The sequence below is a fragment of the Lathyrus oleraceus genome, chromosome 2, assembly GCF_024323335.1.
Source record: "Lathyrus oleraceus cultivar Zhongwan6 chromosome 2, CAAS_Psat_ZW6_1.0, whole genome shotgun sequence".
NCBI lineage: Eukaryota > Viridiplantae > Streptophyta > Magnoliopsida > Fabales > Fabaceae > Lathyrus > Lathyrus oleraceus.
In genome coordinates, this window is record NC_066580.1 from 129,542,948 (window position 1) to 129,560,790 (window position 17,843).

Genomic DNA, 17,843 nt, shown 5'->3' on the forward strand with positions numbered 1-17,843 from the left:
CCTCGTGCTCAACCAGACGAGTAATCTCATCAGGAATCTCTTCAACATCATCTTCTTCGGTCTCAAATACAAGGAACTCAAAGTTGGGAGATGGTGTTGGATCATTATGTTCAATGGGTTTGATCAACCTGCATAATGATTTTGAATATAAAAGAGATTTCAGAATTCAAACAAGGCAAATCATTGTGCAGATGAAAAGATTGATTTTATTCTCTTTTTTAGGGTTTTATGGTGATCACCAATTTCATGCAAAAAGCAAAAAGGGAAAATAATTTGGAAAAACAAGCATTTAACATGTGATTATTGAATGAATATCATTGTATTAATCAAATATGTGCTAACAATGTCATCACTTCTCCTTTTGGCATGGGAGAAGGGTTTTTAAACAAAATGAACATATTACGTGGACTTGTGGATAACTGTTGGAACATCAACAGTGACCCAATTATTGCAGATTCTGCCCGGAATGACAAAGTTGCCCAGGTCCTCCTCTTCATCATCTTCCACTATGGCAGCAGCCTCCTGATCTTCGACAGTGTGGATGAAACCACCACTCTGGAACAACCCACGCTCATTGGAAACACCTGAAGAATACCCTATGCCATCTCGGGATTTATTATCTTCCATCTTGATCATTTGCCCCAAACCAGTAGTTGCACCATGCTCAATGGCCAACTTAGAATCATTGTAGGAAGCAAATGAAGAAGGTTCTTTCCTTGAAGGCTCAACAATAGACAAGGCTTGGAACGGAGTCCCAACCTCATCCTCAGCATCAATATAGGAAAAGGAAGATAAATGGCTAACCAAGAGAGCCTTCTCTCCCCCTATCACCACCAACTTTTTGTTTTTAACAAACTTTAACTTCTGGTGTAGGGTGGATGTCACGGCGCCTGCCTTGTGAATCCATCGACTACCAAGCAAACAGCTGTAAGATGGATGGATATCCATGACCTGGAAAGTGATATGGAAATCACTAGGTCCAATCTTGATCGGGAGTTCAACTTCACCGATCACAGTTCTCCTTGATCCATCAAAAGCTTTAACTACCACTCCATTCTGCCTTATGGGAGGCCCCTGATAAGAAAGTTTAGCCAGAGTGGGTTTTGGAAACATATTAAGTGATGATCCTGTGTCCACCAACACATTGGACAAGGCACCATCCTTACAATTCATAGAAATGTGTAGAGCCAAATTGTGGTCTTTTCCCTCCTCGGGAAGATCAGCATCACAGAAGCTCAAATTGTTACAAGCAGTTATGTTTGCAACAATGCTATCAAACTGTTCAATAGTGACATCGTGATCCACGTATGCCACGTCCAACACCTGCTGCAAAGCTTCGCGGTGTGGCTCAGAATTCATCAATAAAGATAACACAGATATCTTTGATGGAGTTTGTAGCAGCTGATCGACAATGTTGTATTCACTCCTTTTGATGAGCCTCAGCATCCCATCACAGTCCTCTTTCAAAATGCCATGTTGGCCAAGCAGGACAGAAGCTTTCACAGATTTATCAACAACAGGGTCAACACCCTTCACAACAGTATTAGAAGAAGAAGTCCCCATAGGACCAGCAGGACCAGAAGGATTAACAACAGTCTTCTTCAAAACGTCTTCATAGGGTTTCGGCGGAGCCGAGAAAACACGACCACTGCGGGTCACACCACTGACGTCAGAAATGCTCACTACGAAAGTTGAGGGAAATGACACCTCCTTTCCATCTTCTAGCATGACTGTGTTGTATCTGTAGGGAACAACTTTGTCAGATGCATATGGGACAGGGCCCGCTGACTTGATTACAAGGGCTGGAGAAACCTTCTTCTTGCTGCCATCATACTTGACGACAACAGGCTCTGGAATTCTGAATATAGGGGATATAACATCAACTTCATCCTCGTTGCGATTCTGAAGTATCTCGATCATTCCCTGATCCAGCATCTCTTGGATTTCCTTCCTAACTTGTCGGCATCCTCTTCCGTTGGTAGTGCACACCTGGCACCTATCGTGGTCATGCTCATAGTGATTGTATCCACATAACAGTTTATGCATCTCGACCAAAGATTTCCTCATATCATTAACATACAGGACTTTATATTTGCAAGGGCATCCCTGGACCATATTCACAGCAGCTTTCCCATGCTCGGGCAATGGGTTCTTCTTCACATTAGGACCTACGTCCTCGAAAAATAAAATCCCACTTCTCATAAGGTATTTCACCTTGGTCTTCAAGGGATAACAATTCTCCACATCATGTCAGGGAGCACCGGAATGATATACACAGTGTAATTCAGGCTTGTACCACCATTGAGGGTTGGCTGGTACAACGGGAGGGTCTCGTGGAGTAATCAATTTTCTATCAATCAGAGAAGGATAGAGTTCATCATAAGTCATTGGAATCAGATCAAAAGTGACCCTCTTCCTCTCGTAGTTGGTGCTGGTGTTATTGTTGTTTCGAGGCTGGTAGGCCTGTTGTTATGGACGACGTTGCTGTTGATATTGTTGATGTTGTTGTTGTTGTTGATGTTGAACTTCTCTAAAGGCAGGTGCTATATGAGCCACCTGGTGTTGGTTGACGGCAGGGAGAATATTCTTCCTCTTCATAGAGGGCCTTATTTTGATGTGAGAGGACACAGCATGTGCCTCTCCCTCCTTCTTCTTCGGAAAGCCCCCATATCTCTTTGCTGAAGAGTCTTCATCTCTAGTCAAACGTCCCTCGCGGACCCCTTCTTCCAGTCTCATTCCCATATTCACCATTTCGGTGAAGTCCGAGGGAGCACTGACAATCATCCTCTCATAATAGAAAGAACTCAAAGTCTTCAAAAAGATCTTTGTCATTTCTTTCTCTTCAAGGGATGGCACTATCTGAGCTGCCAACTCGCGCCATCTCTGGGCATACTCTTTGAAAGTTTCCTTCTCTTTCTGGGACATCGCCCTCAACTGGTCCCTATCAGGAGCCATATCCACATTGTACTTATATTGCTTGACGAAGGCCTCGCCAAGATCATTGAAAGAGCGGATGTTCGAACTCTCCAGACCCATGTGTCATCGGAGAGCAGCACCAGACAGGCTGTCCTGGAAGTAGTGGATGAGCAATTGATCATTATCTGTTTGTGTTGACATCTTGCGAGCATACATCACAAGATGGCTGAGAGGGCATGTGTTTCCTTTATATTTCTCAAAGTCAGGCACTTTGAATTTAATAGGGATCTTCACGTTGGACACAAGGCACAACTCAGCAGCACTCTTATCGAAAAGGTCCTTACCCCTTAGAGTCTTCAGTTCCTTGCGCAGCTCAAGGAATTGGTCTTTCCTTTCATCCATCTCTTCATAAACATCTGGGCCCTCAGATGGCTCAAAATGATAGATGGTGTCTTCAACTCTTGGTAAGGTGTGCACAACGGGAGGTGGCACAGAAAGGACCGGGCTAGATGCCGGCAGAGAAGAGAGAGTTGGATTAAAACCCTCGGGCACAAAGTTAGCGGGAATTCCCCAGGGGAACCCGGCTGGCATAGTAGGCGCAAAATGGTTGTCGCATCAGGCACAGTTGAAGAAGCGGCCTCAGATATAACAGTCCTCGTGGGAGGAGTTGTAGGAGTTGGCGACGATTGGGTCTGAGCAGCCAGCACTGACTCCATCATGGCAGTCAGCCTAGCTACTTCCTCTTTCAGTTCCCGGTTCTCTTGCTCTAAATGCTCCATTAGTCTTGGAAGATTAGCTCTTGTATTATATCGGTGTGTCAGCTTGTCTTCAAAATAAATGAAGAGCAAAGAGTTAGACCACTGAGCTGAACAAAACCTGCTTATGCATATGATGCATGCAATGTTTGTGCATATGATTTATTTTTAATCAGTCGAACTTTATAAAGATCTATTTTCAATTATTTGAAAATATTAATCTTTTAAGACATATATGGAATACTTATAGCAATAATATTTGGAAAATTTTTACACCAAAGAAGTAGTACAGTTTTGGTAACCAAATACAATACAAGAGAAAAGGAGAATAAACATCCTATGGAGCCCTAGAAACAATCGTCCAAAGCCCTCGAGATCGAAAGATAAGCTGCACGAAGCCTCTTCACCTCTCTCTCATAAGCTGCTTCCATATTGGCCTTCTCCTTGGCGAGTCGATCATATCAGGCTCATCAATAACCTGATGCTCCAGAAATTCTATCACAACATCCTTATCTATGAGTTAATGAAGTAGTTCCTCTCGCTCACGGTGTAATACCCCAAAATTTACCTTTCATTTTCTTGGAAGCTTGGGATTATGTTTCACATTTCATTAGCATCATACTAGGTCATACTCATTGCATACTGCATCAATGACTTGGGAAATCAGGGTTTGATTGATCACTCCTTAACCAGAGGGAGCCCACACAAAGCAAGACTGAGAATTGAACTTCATTCTCCAAATATACAAGTCTCAAGGTGGTCCAGGTATCTTATGGTGGTCTACAGTTCATCAGTAGAAGATTCAGAGCTCTCAGAGTGTGCATCTGCACTTAATCAGAAATCAGGGTTTCATGGCTATCTGCAACAGGCAATGTTTGGTTGGAAGTAGAGGGGATGATTCATGTCATTATTAGAGAGGCATCTTGGCCTAGGGAGATTCACAATTATCTCAAGAAGATCCATTGGTAATCAGTGCAATCAGTTCCCGATCTATTTTGCCTCAAACTTGGGTTTGGTATAAAATCAGTCTATTTCTGATTCCTTGGGTGAAACTCTTTCCCATGGCCCTCCATATGTCCCCAAGGGTGTACATACAAAAAATCATCTCTTTATTTGAGTCAGAGGTGCTCCAATTGATCAATGGAATCGGGAATCAGTCAGTTTGGGAAAAGTCAACTGTGGGGCCAGAAAAGTCAACTCCTGACATTTTGAAAGTGGAATCTTAAAATTCATGCCTAAGGGAGCCTACATGTGACATTTGATCAAGGTTGGATCATGGATCCATGATTTAATCAGGAGTTTGAAAAGTTACTAAATTTGGAAATAGTTGACTTTCCATTTAGGGCAAGTTTTTATGTTTGTTGCACCCACTTTAAGCCCATTTTACATCAAGATGAAAGCTCCATCTGAAAATTTCTCCAACACGAAAGGTGTTCCTCTTGTTCCAAGCTTTCTAGAGATATAAAGTTTGTTGCATTTGGATTAAAATTGAGAAAGTTATGCTTGGTTAAACTGAGACATTATTTTAGGACACTTAGAAAATTTTCTAAGTCCAAAATCTTCAAGATTTGTCAAGACTTATGGGCCAGTTTTCTTGCACTTCAAGGCATCTTTTGAAAATACTTTCTTCATGACAATTGTACCTTGCCATGTCCTCTTTCACACCTTTTTGGAATCATCCCATTTGGATCATTGGTTTTGGAGATGCACTCATTTAAAGTTGGCATCTTGGACTGAATTTTTAGGCAGCATTTAGGCCAAACTGGCCCAACCATTTTGCAGTTATGGAACCTGAACTTTAAGGCCATTTTTCACCTTCTTCCATTCACCATTTCAACTTGTGTTCAACATGAAAGATGTTAAGCTCCATGCCCTCTTCCTACTGTTTGCATTGCCTTGCCATTTGGTCACATAATCATCAAGATACAAAGCCTCAAAGTCACCCTGTTGGATTGTTTTCTTGCCATACCAAGACAACCAATAAAGCTGCAAAATCAACCAACCCTCTCTCTTTACCTCATTTGGCCATTTGCTTTTTTTTCACTCATTAAGTTTTGCTACAATTAGAGTTTCCTTTCACACCTCACTTTTTACACATTATGCACATAAACAAAACCAAACACTTTCAACCCATTAAACACTTTAAACCCTACATATTTAAGGCTTTGAAACCCTAACTTGAAGGGTGGTGGCTGCAAAATTTCAGAGCAAGGCAAGCAAAATATTTTTCATTCCTTTCCATTTTCACAAGTTCTAAAAGTTCTCAAAGCACAAGCAGCAACATTATTCCTCTGCTATCTTCTCCAACACCAAGAGGCAGTGGACCTTGCATCCACTAGGTAAACCTTTACTTCTCCATTTCCATGGCCATATATTCATGCTAACCATCAATACTTACCATGCTTATGCTTGCTACTGTTTTTTTTCCATGCCATACCATGCTTGTTTCATGTTATTTTCCTATGTTAACAATATGTTATGCATGCTTATGAACCCCTCAACATGAGACATTACCATTAAGCTTTGAGTTTGTGACATTATTTTCGGTTGTATCCATGTTCATGAGGCCATCTTGTTGCTCACTTTTCTTCATTCTAAGGCCATTATTTTTATTGAAACAAGACACCATTGTGTTCTACTCATTTCGTACTAGAACTTTGCTTTTTATACCATGCCATTTGGAGCACTGTAGCGTGAGATATGTTGGTTGGAAGATTGAAAGAGCCTTGCTGCGTTTTCGCGTTTTTTGCTGCATTTTGCATGGGGCTAGGGTTACTTGCCATGAAAACAAGACGTGTCACTGCCTAGGCCCCTTGGATCGCATGCGCTGCTTTTGATCTTGTCCATCCATTTCCTGTTTTGTCCGCTAGTGACTTATAATGAACATGACCGGTTGATGACAAGTCTACATGACTTTAATAAACTGTACATTTATTTCTTAATGTCACGCTGAATATTTATTGTGGGCTGGGCTTCCCAGCGCCTGCTTCTTACACCTCCACTCAAGGCCCACCAATAATCCATCCCATTTTCATTTCCATTTTTTTTAATTCACTTTTATTTTTCTGTTTTGTTTTTTAACTAATAAAAATATTTTATTTATTCATAAAAATACCAAAAAATATTTTTTACTTTCCTTAATGTTTTATATAATTTATTTAATTTTTATTTCTATATTTTATTTAATGTTAATATTTTATTTTAATTATTTGTTTCAAATAGTCCATTTTAACACACTTATTTTTATTAATTTTATTTTCATGACTTAGAATTATTTTTAGGTTCTGATTTTTGGGATGAGGGTTGACCAATGTCTCATGGTCAACCTGACCTTTTATTGGAATTTTATTTCCCATTTTTAATTTATTTTGGATTTATTTTTGACCTAGTTTGCTTGGTTGACTTTTCATTTGACTTCTGTTTTATTTCAATTAATTTATACACTAATTGTCATTATTTTTGAAATCCTTTTTGGGGATGATGATGTCCTGACCCCAGCTTACTTAGTTTAATTTTTCATAATTTTATTGATGAATTCACTATTTATTTGATAATTTTGAAGTTGACTTGACTTTTTAGTTGACTTTTCTATGATTGATGTTTGACTTAGGGATTGCTTATGGCAATTGAAGAGATCTTTTGATCCTCCATTGTTCATCTCATATGCCATGTATTAGAGGCCTTTCACATTGATTTTATTTGATCCTTGCATCATTTCCCGATTAAATTATTCAGTGATCCTTTGTGTGCATAGTTTCATCTGTCTGTTTCATCTGATATTTTTTTATACTTGTTTCTTTCATACATGCTTCCATTGTTTGATTGTTTAACATGTTTATACTTCCCATGCATTGTCTAATGCTCCTTCATTTCATTCTTTGATTATTTGATTTGATCATATACCTGTCTATTTATCTTACTGATTAAACTGTTGCCTACTTGTATGATGTATGAGGCATGTATATTCTTGTTGTTTGATTGCCATGAATAACCCCCATTCATAACAAATGTACCCCTCTCCCATGAAGTGTATAATGATTATTCTTTCATTCTTTATTCATTTGTTAATACAAGAATTAAAACTAACATCCGATAATCATTTCAAAACAAGATCAAAACCTCGATCCAACGTCGAGTAATCATTTTCAAAACTTAACAGAACCAGCACGTATTCATCCATCCTTTTGTAAGTCGATTGCTTCATGCATCGCCATTTCTCTTGTAAGTCGATTGCTTCAGGCATCGCCATCTACCTGTAAGTCGATTGCTTCGTGCATCGCCATCTACCCTTTATCCCACTCCTCTTCTTGCTCCATTCGTCGATTCTTGTTCCGTTTAGGTAGCACCCATTAGGTAGAACCCTTTGTATGATAACATAGGTAGAATTCCCTTATTCTTTGTATGATAACATAGGTAGAAATCCCTCATTCTTTTGTATGATAACATAGGTAGAATTCCCTTATTCTTTTGTATGATAACGTAGGTAGAATTCCCTTATTCTGTGCATGCTAACATTAGGTAGATGTTCCCATTTGTAAATCCTAACACATAGGTCCACATTGCATGACAAATCTAGGGCAGAGCTTCCCCACTTTTTAGACCTTCCGTACGTCTCCGATCCTGTGGCATGTCATTCCGTTCTATTGCAAAGAGGTAACTGCCTAAGACTCGATTCAGCGAGCTGCGACACCTGCTGCTAGGACGTGAACACATTGCCCACTCTCCTTTGACACAACTGGTGTCCTACTTTGTAAGTCCATGTTCAGATGGCAATCCCTAGGTAGCCAAACTACGACAACTCTGATTCTCATTCCAGATGAGATACGTAGGCACAAGATGCGATGTCTTGCCGAGTTTGACTAACGACTAACAACTAATCCTTGCTTGTTTTCGCCCTTGTTGCGATTCTTTTCTCTCGCCCTCGTTGCGATCGAGACCTTCCCTTTCTCTTGCCCTAGTTGCAATCGAGACCTCTGATTCCCATTCCATATGAGATACATAGGCATAAGACACGATGTCTTAGCGAGCATACTTCTCTTTAACCCATAGGTAGCCGAGCTACGAAGACTCTGATTCTCATACTCAGATGAGATACGTATGTAGTGGATGCGACATCCGTGCGAGTCATTTTCTTTTGACCCCTCTTTTAGTAAATAGTACATTAGATATTCACCCACCCTTTAGACAAGAATAACAAGAGTGGATCTCGTAGAGTACTACGGATGCGTAGGGGTGCTAATACCTTCCCTTCGCATAATTGACTCCCGAACCCAAGATTTGGTTGCGAGACCGTGTCTTTTCCTTTCCTTTCTCCAGGTTTTCTTCGAGCGTTTCCTTTCCCTCCTTTGGGATAAATAACGCACGGTGGCGACTCTTCTGTCATTTCTTTTTTCGCCGGTTGTTTTTTCGCATGTTGCGACAGCTGGCGACTCTGCTGGGGAACCGATTTCCCTAAGCGAGTCCCTCCTAGCTTTTGTAGTTTCTTGTTTGTTGGGTGTTTATGCTTTTGTACAGTTATTTACTTTCAGCATTTACCTGCTTTACCTTATTGCATTCATATACATATATTTGTTGTATCTGTGGGTTCTGTGGTTTGGTTGTTTGTTGGGATGGGATGTTCCATGAGAGATAAGCCCACTACCCAGGCTTGAGCGTACACATAGGTTTTAGGGTGGATAGTCATGAGGCTTGCGTAGTATGTTGCTACGTTAAGTCGTTCATGAGACCCACATCCAGACGAGGTTTCTTTTGGATATATTTTGTCCTATGGGTGTTCCATAACGACAGATGTTCCTTTAGAAATCGTCGACTCTGGTGACCATTTCCCGAGGACTCAGCCAAGGCCTCTCCTCCGAGACGCGTTTATGTTAGCTCTGGTGGGTGCATTCTCGCTGCTCAACCCGAGGACCCCGAGGCTGGGAACTTGCTTTAGGATATCCTGTTGAGGGGAGTCAGTGGAGGTCTTTTATCTCGTAATAATGCCAAACCTTCAATGGTAAACGTATTCTCGACTGAAGGGCTAAAGCTGACAAACTTCTGTTCTTAGAACCTACCAGTGAGGGGCGGGCTAAATTCAGGAAACCTTAACCTTCAAACAACCCAGTTTTCTGGAGCAGAGCTTTGATTTCATATTATATTCCTCAGTGGGTTTCTCTTCAGACAGTGCAACCCGACAGTTGTCCGAGCAGATACAGCAGTCCTGATTTCCATGTCACTACATTGCATCACATCATTTTGCATTCATATCATTTAACACATGTTTATCTATTACTAGGGGTTTATATCTTCTTCTTGATTCCGGTCGGGGTTCTCTAGTTCTTCTAAGATGGACATTGGCAGAAAGAGACATGTCGCCTGCAAGTTTCCTGCGGTTTGTTTGGATCCCATTCAGCAGCTGATGAAGTTAATGGATCATGGTTCTCTAGAAGGATTTCGGAAGGATTATGGGTTGATTCTAAGTTTCGTCATTGTCATACCCCAAAATTTTCCCGTCAATCTTTCAAGACATTCTTCAAGGCACTCCAACTCATCGTTCAAGACACTGATCTTAAAGGAACAAAGACCCAGCTCACAGGTGGCCAAATCCCGAAAATGGCTCAAACTGGCATGCTCGCTAGGCGAGCAAATCCTTCGCCTAGCGAACCCTTCGCTACACCACTCGCCTAGCGAAGCTTGCGAATACCAAAAATTTTGGGCTTCATTTTGAGCCCATTAGGTCACAGAAATCATTATAAATACCAAGACCTCATTTAGAAACAAGGGGGGAACGAGGAAAAGAGGACGGAAGAACAGACAGAAAGGAGGAACAGCAAACCCTGGAGGCTAACCAAGAGAATTCAGAGCAACCCTAAAGGCAACCCTAAAGGAAACCCTGAAGGAAACTCACCTGCACAAAGGTTACCTCCGCACAACTCAATCGGACACCAACCCTGAGAGTGATCTGCCAATTCAACGTTGCAATTCAATTGCAAACAGGTTTGCACTACCATTACCGCTTTATGCTCGCAATTTATATGTGATATTATGATTGAATTTATAAATATGTCTTAGATTTTGCATGTGGATTTAAGTATGCATGGATATCGTGAATGTTTAACCATGTAATTTCTGTAATGGATGCCATAGGGTTTGGAGCTTTCTGGAATTGTACTGTTATCAAAACCAGAACCCGCAGCCGCACGCTAGCACATCGCTAAGCGAGCATGTAGCGAGCATTCGCTAAGCCTTCGCTAGGCGAGGCAGGAGCGAACGTGACAGTCGCTGATTTTTCTGTTCTGTTCTATGCTTATCTGATCTGTTTTATTCTAACCATGTGTTATTTTGCCTGACATTCCTACCGCTGTGTTTCTTTTGTGGTGCAATTCTCGATTGCACCTTGATTTGGTATTCTGACCTGTTTGCTGAATTTTGTAAGGGTTCACATACTCCCGGAAAAGGTAGCTTGCTAGGTATCCCACTTTATTTGTGGGATACCCTTGTGGAGATTCATCCTAATTACCTAATTACTTAACTGATTGTAAAATATTGCCTTTGAATACATGTGATCTTGGCCCTCTCTTTGTTGCCTTACGGTATTACGGTATTACGGTCATGTCCCGCGGAAGTGGGGATACACTTAGCAAAGACCCTTCGATTAAATCATCATGTCCCTATAAGATAAATCATAGCCCCTCGGATGTTGCCTTCGAATATATGATTTTGTCCCTCGATGGCCCGTCGTTGTAGCCTACGGTTAAATGATGATTGTCCCTTCGAATGCTAAGGTATCCTTACAAATGTTGCCTTCAATGACCAATCGATGACCCTACGATGTCCCTTTACATCCAAAGGATAAGACTACTTACTTCTCAATAGTAAGGACAGTTTTACCCTCATAAGGATGGGAAATACCCATAAAGACCTCGGGTAGGTATAACTCTTAAATGCTTACTCACAACCTAAAATACTTTTCACACCTCACACCTTTCAAAACATCTTTTAGAAAATCACCACTTAGTATACATTCATACTAGAATCATTACCGAATTATATTTTTCTAAACAACTGTCAAAGTTAAACGAGATAAACACTTTGTATACATTCATACAAGAATCATTACAAAGTTAAATTCTCCTTTCAAAACATTTTCTAAACATTTCTCAAACACTTTTTCCGACAAGAAAAACATAAGTGATTAAGCAATTAAGAGCCCATGGATAACCATGGATACAAAGGGTGCTAACACCTTCCCTTTGTATAATGTACCTCCCGAACCCAAAATCTAATCGAGGTCTTTCCTGTTCTTTTCCGCCTTTCCTTATTGGATAAAAGAAAAGTCGGTGGCGACTCTTGCTATCCGCGCCATTTGCTTTCCAAAGCAAAAACACACAAAGTCCAGTTCACCGTATGACAGTCATGGTTCTCTCCAAAGATCAACACGATGCTCTCTTTACAGTGTTGCAGTTCTATGACCCTCCATTGAGGTGTTTCACATTCCAGGATTATATCTTGGTCCCTACTTTGGAGGAGGTTGCCAGTTTTCTCATAGTTCCTATCAAGCCGCAGTTGCTATTCTACAGTTCTGAGTTTCTGCCCGATCTCAGCATGGTTGCTTCAGCCACATATTTGGGAAAATCAGTCTTGAAGTCTAATATGTGTCAGAAGGGAGGAGTCACTGGTTTTCATTTGAGTTTCTTAGTGGGAGAAGCCAAGAAGAAGCTTGAAGATGGTGATTGGAGGTGTTTCAATGCTGTGTTGGCTCTTTGTGTATACGGGATTGTCTTGTTCCCTAATGTTGTCAAATTTGTGGACGTAGACGTAATACGCCTATTCGTGTTGGGAAATCCAGTGCCGACCTTGTTGGGAGATTTCTTTCATTCAGTGCATCACAGGAATGAGAATAGAAAAGGAGGATTGGTGAATTGTTGTGCACCCTTGTTTCATAAGTGGTTCAGTTCTCACCTACCCAAGTCAGGAGCGTTCATTGACTTCAAGGACTCGTTGAGTTGGTCAAAGAGACTGGTGGGGATAAGAGCTAAAGATATTTCTTGGTGGTCAGACCAGAACCTGCTTCTGGAGGATATTATTCACAGTTGTAGGAACTTCCCGAATGTACCGTTGGTAGGAGGAAGAGGAGGTATCAACTATAATCCTTCTCTAGCAGTCAGACAGTTTGGATATGCTTTAAGCACTCCGCCTTCGGAAAAAGATGTGGGAGAATCTCTGTTTTTCCATTCTTCATCTGATTTGACTGTATCCCGCAAGGCAGCTAAGGCCTGGCTCAAGGTGATCAAGAGAGGTAGGACTGTGCTTGGGAAAGGAGATTGCAGGACTTATCCTCAGTATGAAGATTGGCTTCAGGGAAGAGTTGAAGAGTTTGGTTTGTCGTTTCCTATTGAAGAACCTTTGTATCCACCTACTCCTAAGCAGTCAACAATGGTGAGCCGAGAAGAGTATGACAAATTGAAGAATGCCATGGAGGAACTTCAAACTGAAAACTCGGAGTTGAGTGTGAAATTGCAAGACTGTATGCACTTGTATCATGAGACGGAATATCAGAATGGGGAAGCTATCAGATTGCAAGGGGAAGTAGAGAAGAAATTGGCTGTGGAGGTGGACTTCTTCAGGAAGACAGACAAAGCCTTGGGGTCATCCAGTTCTGAGTTGAGGCGAGTCAAGCAGCAGTTAACAGATGCCCATGGTAAGTTAGTTGGGTGGCAAGAGCAATGGGATGCATTTTCAGCTTCTCGGAAGGCAAAGGAGGAGGAGATGGTGGCTCAATTGACTGATCAGATGGAGAAGTTGAAGACTCAGCTGAAGAAGAAGAACAACGAGCTTCTGTGCGCCCGTTCAACCAATGGTTACATCACGGATCAACTCAACAAAGCTCAAGAACAAATTGAAGAACTCAAGGTGCTGGCGGGTTTGAAGAGGTCTAGACTTGAAGAGGTACTCGGAGAGGATAATGGGAATTACTATATAGAGCATATCAACGAGCTGGATGAGGTTATTCACAAGAGGAATCTTCTTATCCGGCGTTTGACAGAATCTCCAGATCATCCCGACACGGTGGCACTACTGGCTGAAGTGAGGAGCAGTCCTTATGGGTTGTACACAGGAGGCTGATTCCTGATTTTTGTTCCTCTTTCTACTTGTTGTGTTATAGTGATGACCCCCAGGCTTGTTGTGGGAATCCTCTTTTGGTGTACTGTTGGCTAAGGCCCTTATCGTTGAACTTATCTGTATGAAGGTTTTCTCTCTATTGCATCTTGGTCTCAGAAGTTTATCCATGGCTCGATCTTCTTGCACTTTTTATCTGATGAGAGACTGGAATCAAGGGGGTAGAATACCCTTTAGAATGGATAAACATGTCATTGCATTTACATACTCATTTGCATGTCTTGCATAACAGGTACAGCCGCAGTGGTTCTCATTCTGTTTGGTGTTCCACTAGCAGGATAGCTGATTCAGGCATTCACCGGTACGGTACTAGAAGAAATCAGCAGAGAGCAATGGAAGGCCTACAAGCAGAACTCACCGAGATGAGGATCCACATGACTCAGTTTATGGATGTGGTTCAAGGGGTGGCTCAGGGACAGAAGGAGCTAAGACAGATGATACAGAGGAATCCCGCCACTACTCAACCAGAGACGGTAACTGATCCTCCAGTTGGAGAAGTTAACGGACCCAGCGGACCGGGGCCTGTCCCGATCCCACGTGTCAACCCTTATCAACAATCCATTCATGATGATCAGGAGGATCAATTCACCTTGATGCAGGAGGACTTTGGCATGGGCCATGGCATGGACCCCATGTTTAGGAGATTGGAGGAGAGGCTGAAGGCTGTAGAGGGGCAGAATACTCTCGGAGTAGATGTTGCTGACTTGGGGCTGGTCCCAGGTGTGAGGGTGCCACCAAAATTCAAGGTTCCGATATTTGACAAATACAATGGCAACTCTTGCCCAAAGACTCATGTGCAAGCCTACTTCCGCAAGATGGTTGCATACTCCGACGACGAGAAGCTGCTCATGTACTTTTTCCAGGACAGCCTAGCTGGGGCATCCCTGGAATTGTATATGAGGCTGGATAGAGCCCACATCCGCTGTTGGAGGGACTTGGCTGAGGCTTTCGTAAAGCAATATCAGTACAACACAGACATGGCGCTTGACAGAACCCAACTTCAGAATCTGTCCCTCAAGAGTAATGAATGTTTCAGAGAATATGCTCAACGCTGGAGAGAGACAGCTTCCCGTGTTCAGCCTCCGATGTTGGAGAAGGAAATGGCAAACATGTTCATGAACACTCTGCCCGGATCTTACTTGGAGCGTCTGGTGGGTTGCAACGCCTCCAACTTTGCTGATGTAGTCTCTACCGGTAAGAGGGTGGAGAACTACTTGAAGACGTGCAAGATCCAAAATGGAGTTGGATCATCATCAGGGGTGAAAAAGCCGTTTATTGGGGGACAGAAGCGGAGAGAGGGGGAGGCGAACTCTTTGTCTTCATATCAGAGCAGGGGTATCAGAAGGAACAGTTTTCAGAACTACCATCAGCAGCCTTATGTTGCAGCTGTGACCATTCTGGCTGCCGCACCAGTGCAACAACAACAACCACAACGTCAACAAACTCAGTACCAATAGCAACCGGGTAACAGACCCGCCTATCAGCAGAGGCAAAAGATGATGGACAGGCGTTTCGACACTCTTCCAATATCGTACGCTCAGTTGCTTCCTAGCCTTCAACAATTACAACTAGTGCAGTTACGCACTCTGGCTCCTCCCGTTGGTAGGCTTCCAGTGGGTTATATGCCAACGCTAGGTGTAATTTCCATTCTGGGGCACCTGGCCACAATATTGAGAACTGCAAAGCTTTTAAGCACGTAGTTCAGGACCTCATAGATTCAAAGGCCATCAACTTTGCGCCGGCTCCTAATGTTGTCAACAATCCCATGCCGCAGCATGGTGGTGCAAATGTTAATATGGTGGAAGGAGAAGCCAAGTCCGTCAAGGATGTGTCGAAGTTGAAGACTCCGCTGTTGGAGATTAAAGACTACTTGCTGAAGGTCGATGTCTTCCCCGGTTGTGGGAATGGTTGTTTAGATTGTGCTACCTAGAGCAAATGTTGTTTTAAGCTGCAACAGGGTATCCAGGCCTTGCTTGACAATGGTATCCTCCAAGTTGAAGACTTGTCTGTCCAAGAGTTTGTTGAAGGGGTTGTGGAAGAGGTGTTTTAAGATGCTGCTGAAGAATTCACAGATGTTGTTCCTGCTGATTCTGTAATTCATAATGATGTATTTAATTTTTCCAATGTTATTGCTGATATTCCAAACAATGTGTCCAATTCTAATGTAATTGAACTTGATTCCGATGTTTCGGATGCTTGTTTTTCAATGAATGAGATTTCTGAGTACGACTGTGATGTTGCTACTATCATAATTTTCTATCCAACTGCTCAGATCAGTGTGCCAGAAGCGCAACCGGTGTCGCCAGTGCGACCATCCACTATGACCATCACGACTCCTGGTCCTCTACCTTTCACCAGCGAAAGGGCCATTCCGTGGCATTATGGGGGGAGTGTGTACACGCACGATCATGGAGTGGAACAACCACTGAAAATAGAGGAGGTGCAAGATCAGAAATCTGAATCTGAGGTTGAAATAAAAGATCCCGCAGTGGACAATGTTGGTGGAATCGGGCGATTCACCAGGAGTGGTAGACTGTTCTCACCACTCGCTACCCAAGCTGATAGTGCTGATGCCGCGACAAAAGCCAAGGGCAAGCAAGTTGTGAACGAGGGTACCTCTACACCACGGGCTGGTTCTGAGCCTACTTTCACGAAGAATTTGGACGAGCTCTTGAGGATCATAAAGAAAAGCAACTACAAGGTAGTTGACCAGTTGATTCAGACGCCGTCCAAGATATCTATTCTCTCACTCCTGCTGTGTTCGGAGGCACACAGGGAGGCACTGCTGAAGGTTCTTAATGCTGCTTATGTACCTCAAGAGATCTCAGTAAACCAATTAGAAGGGATCGTTGCAAATGTTCATGCAAGCAACGAGTTGGGTTTTACTGATTCTGACTTAACACCAGCTGGACGCAATCATAACAAGGCTTTGCACATCTCGATGGAATGCAAAGACACTGTGTTATCTCATGTTCTGGTGGATACAGGGTCCTCTCTTAATGTGCTACCCAAGAGAGCCCTGTCAAGGTTAGAAGTAGAAGGTTTGGTCTTGAAACCTTCCGATCTTGTTGTGAGAGCCTTCGATGGTTCTAAGAGGTTGGTATTTGGAGAGGTAGAATTGCCAAATCATATTGGATCACAAACCTTCAACACCGTCTTCTATGTGATGGATATTAGTCCTTCCTACAGCTGCCTACTGGGTCGTCCTTGGATCCACAATGCTAGGGCAGTCTCCTCAACTCTGCATCAGAAGATCAAGTTCCCGGTCAACGGACGAATTATCACTGTGTTTGGTGAGGAGGACATTTTGCTCAGTAACCTGTCTACATTCAAGTATGTAGAGGTAGAAGGTGAAATTCATGAGACCCTGTGCCAGGCCTTTGAGGCAGTTCAGATCAAGGATGCAGCTCCGGTGGAAGAGGTTAAAGCGGGTGCCTCTATCTCGTCCTTCAAGCAGGCACATGCCTTGGTAGATTCAGGTGTTGCTCCCGGTTGGGGACGTCTGTTGGAGTTACCGATGAAAGAAGATAAGTTCGGGATTAGGTAATAGCCAGCTCTGACTTCTACAACTCTAGCGCCTCAGACTCGTCAGGGGCCGATTACTTTCTCCAATGCTGGCATCATTCAGTATGGCCAGATCTCTGCAATCAACGAAGAAGATGGGGATAGTGATTGCGACATCGACAACTGGGTGCATCCGAGGATCCCGGGTGAAGTCATCAACAATTGGTCTTCTGAAGAGATAATCCAAGTCACTCTTCTCGAAGAGTAATTTTCTTTGTTCATGCATGTCCAAGTCTTACGTTCCGCCCAGGGCGTAATGACTCATTGTAGGGCTCATCTATGTGAATACCTGCATTTTTTATCATAAATAAAGGACGTCTTTTTGCATTCAAAATTTTGTTCACTGTCTTTCTATTTTTGCAGTTTTTCAAAAAAAAAAAAATCAAAAAATACATTTTGGAAATGTTTGTTTAGTTTTCACTTTTTTCACACTCATAAGCACATACCATC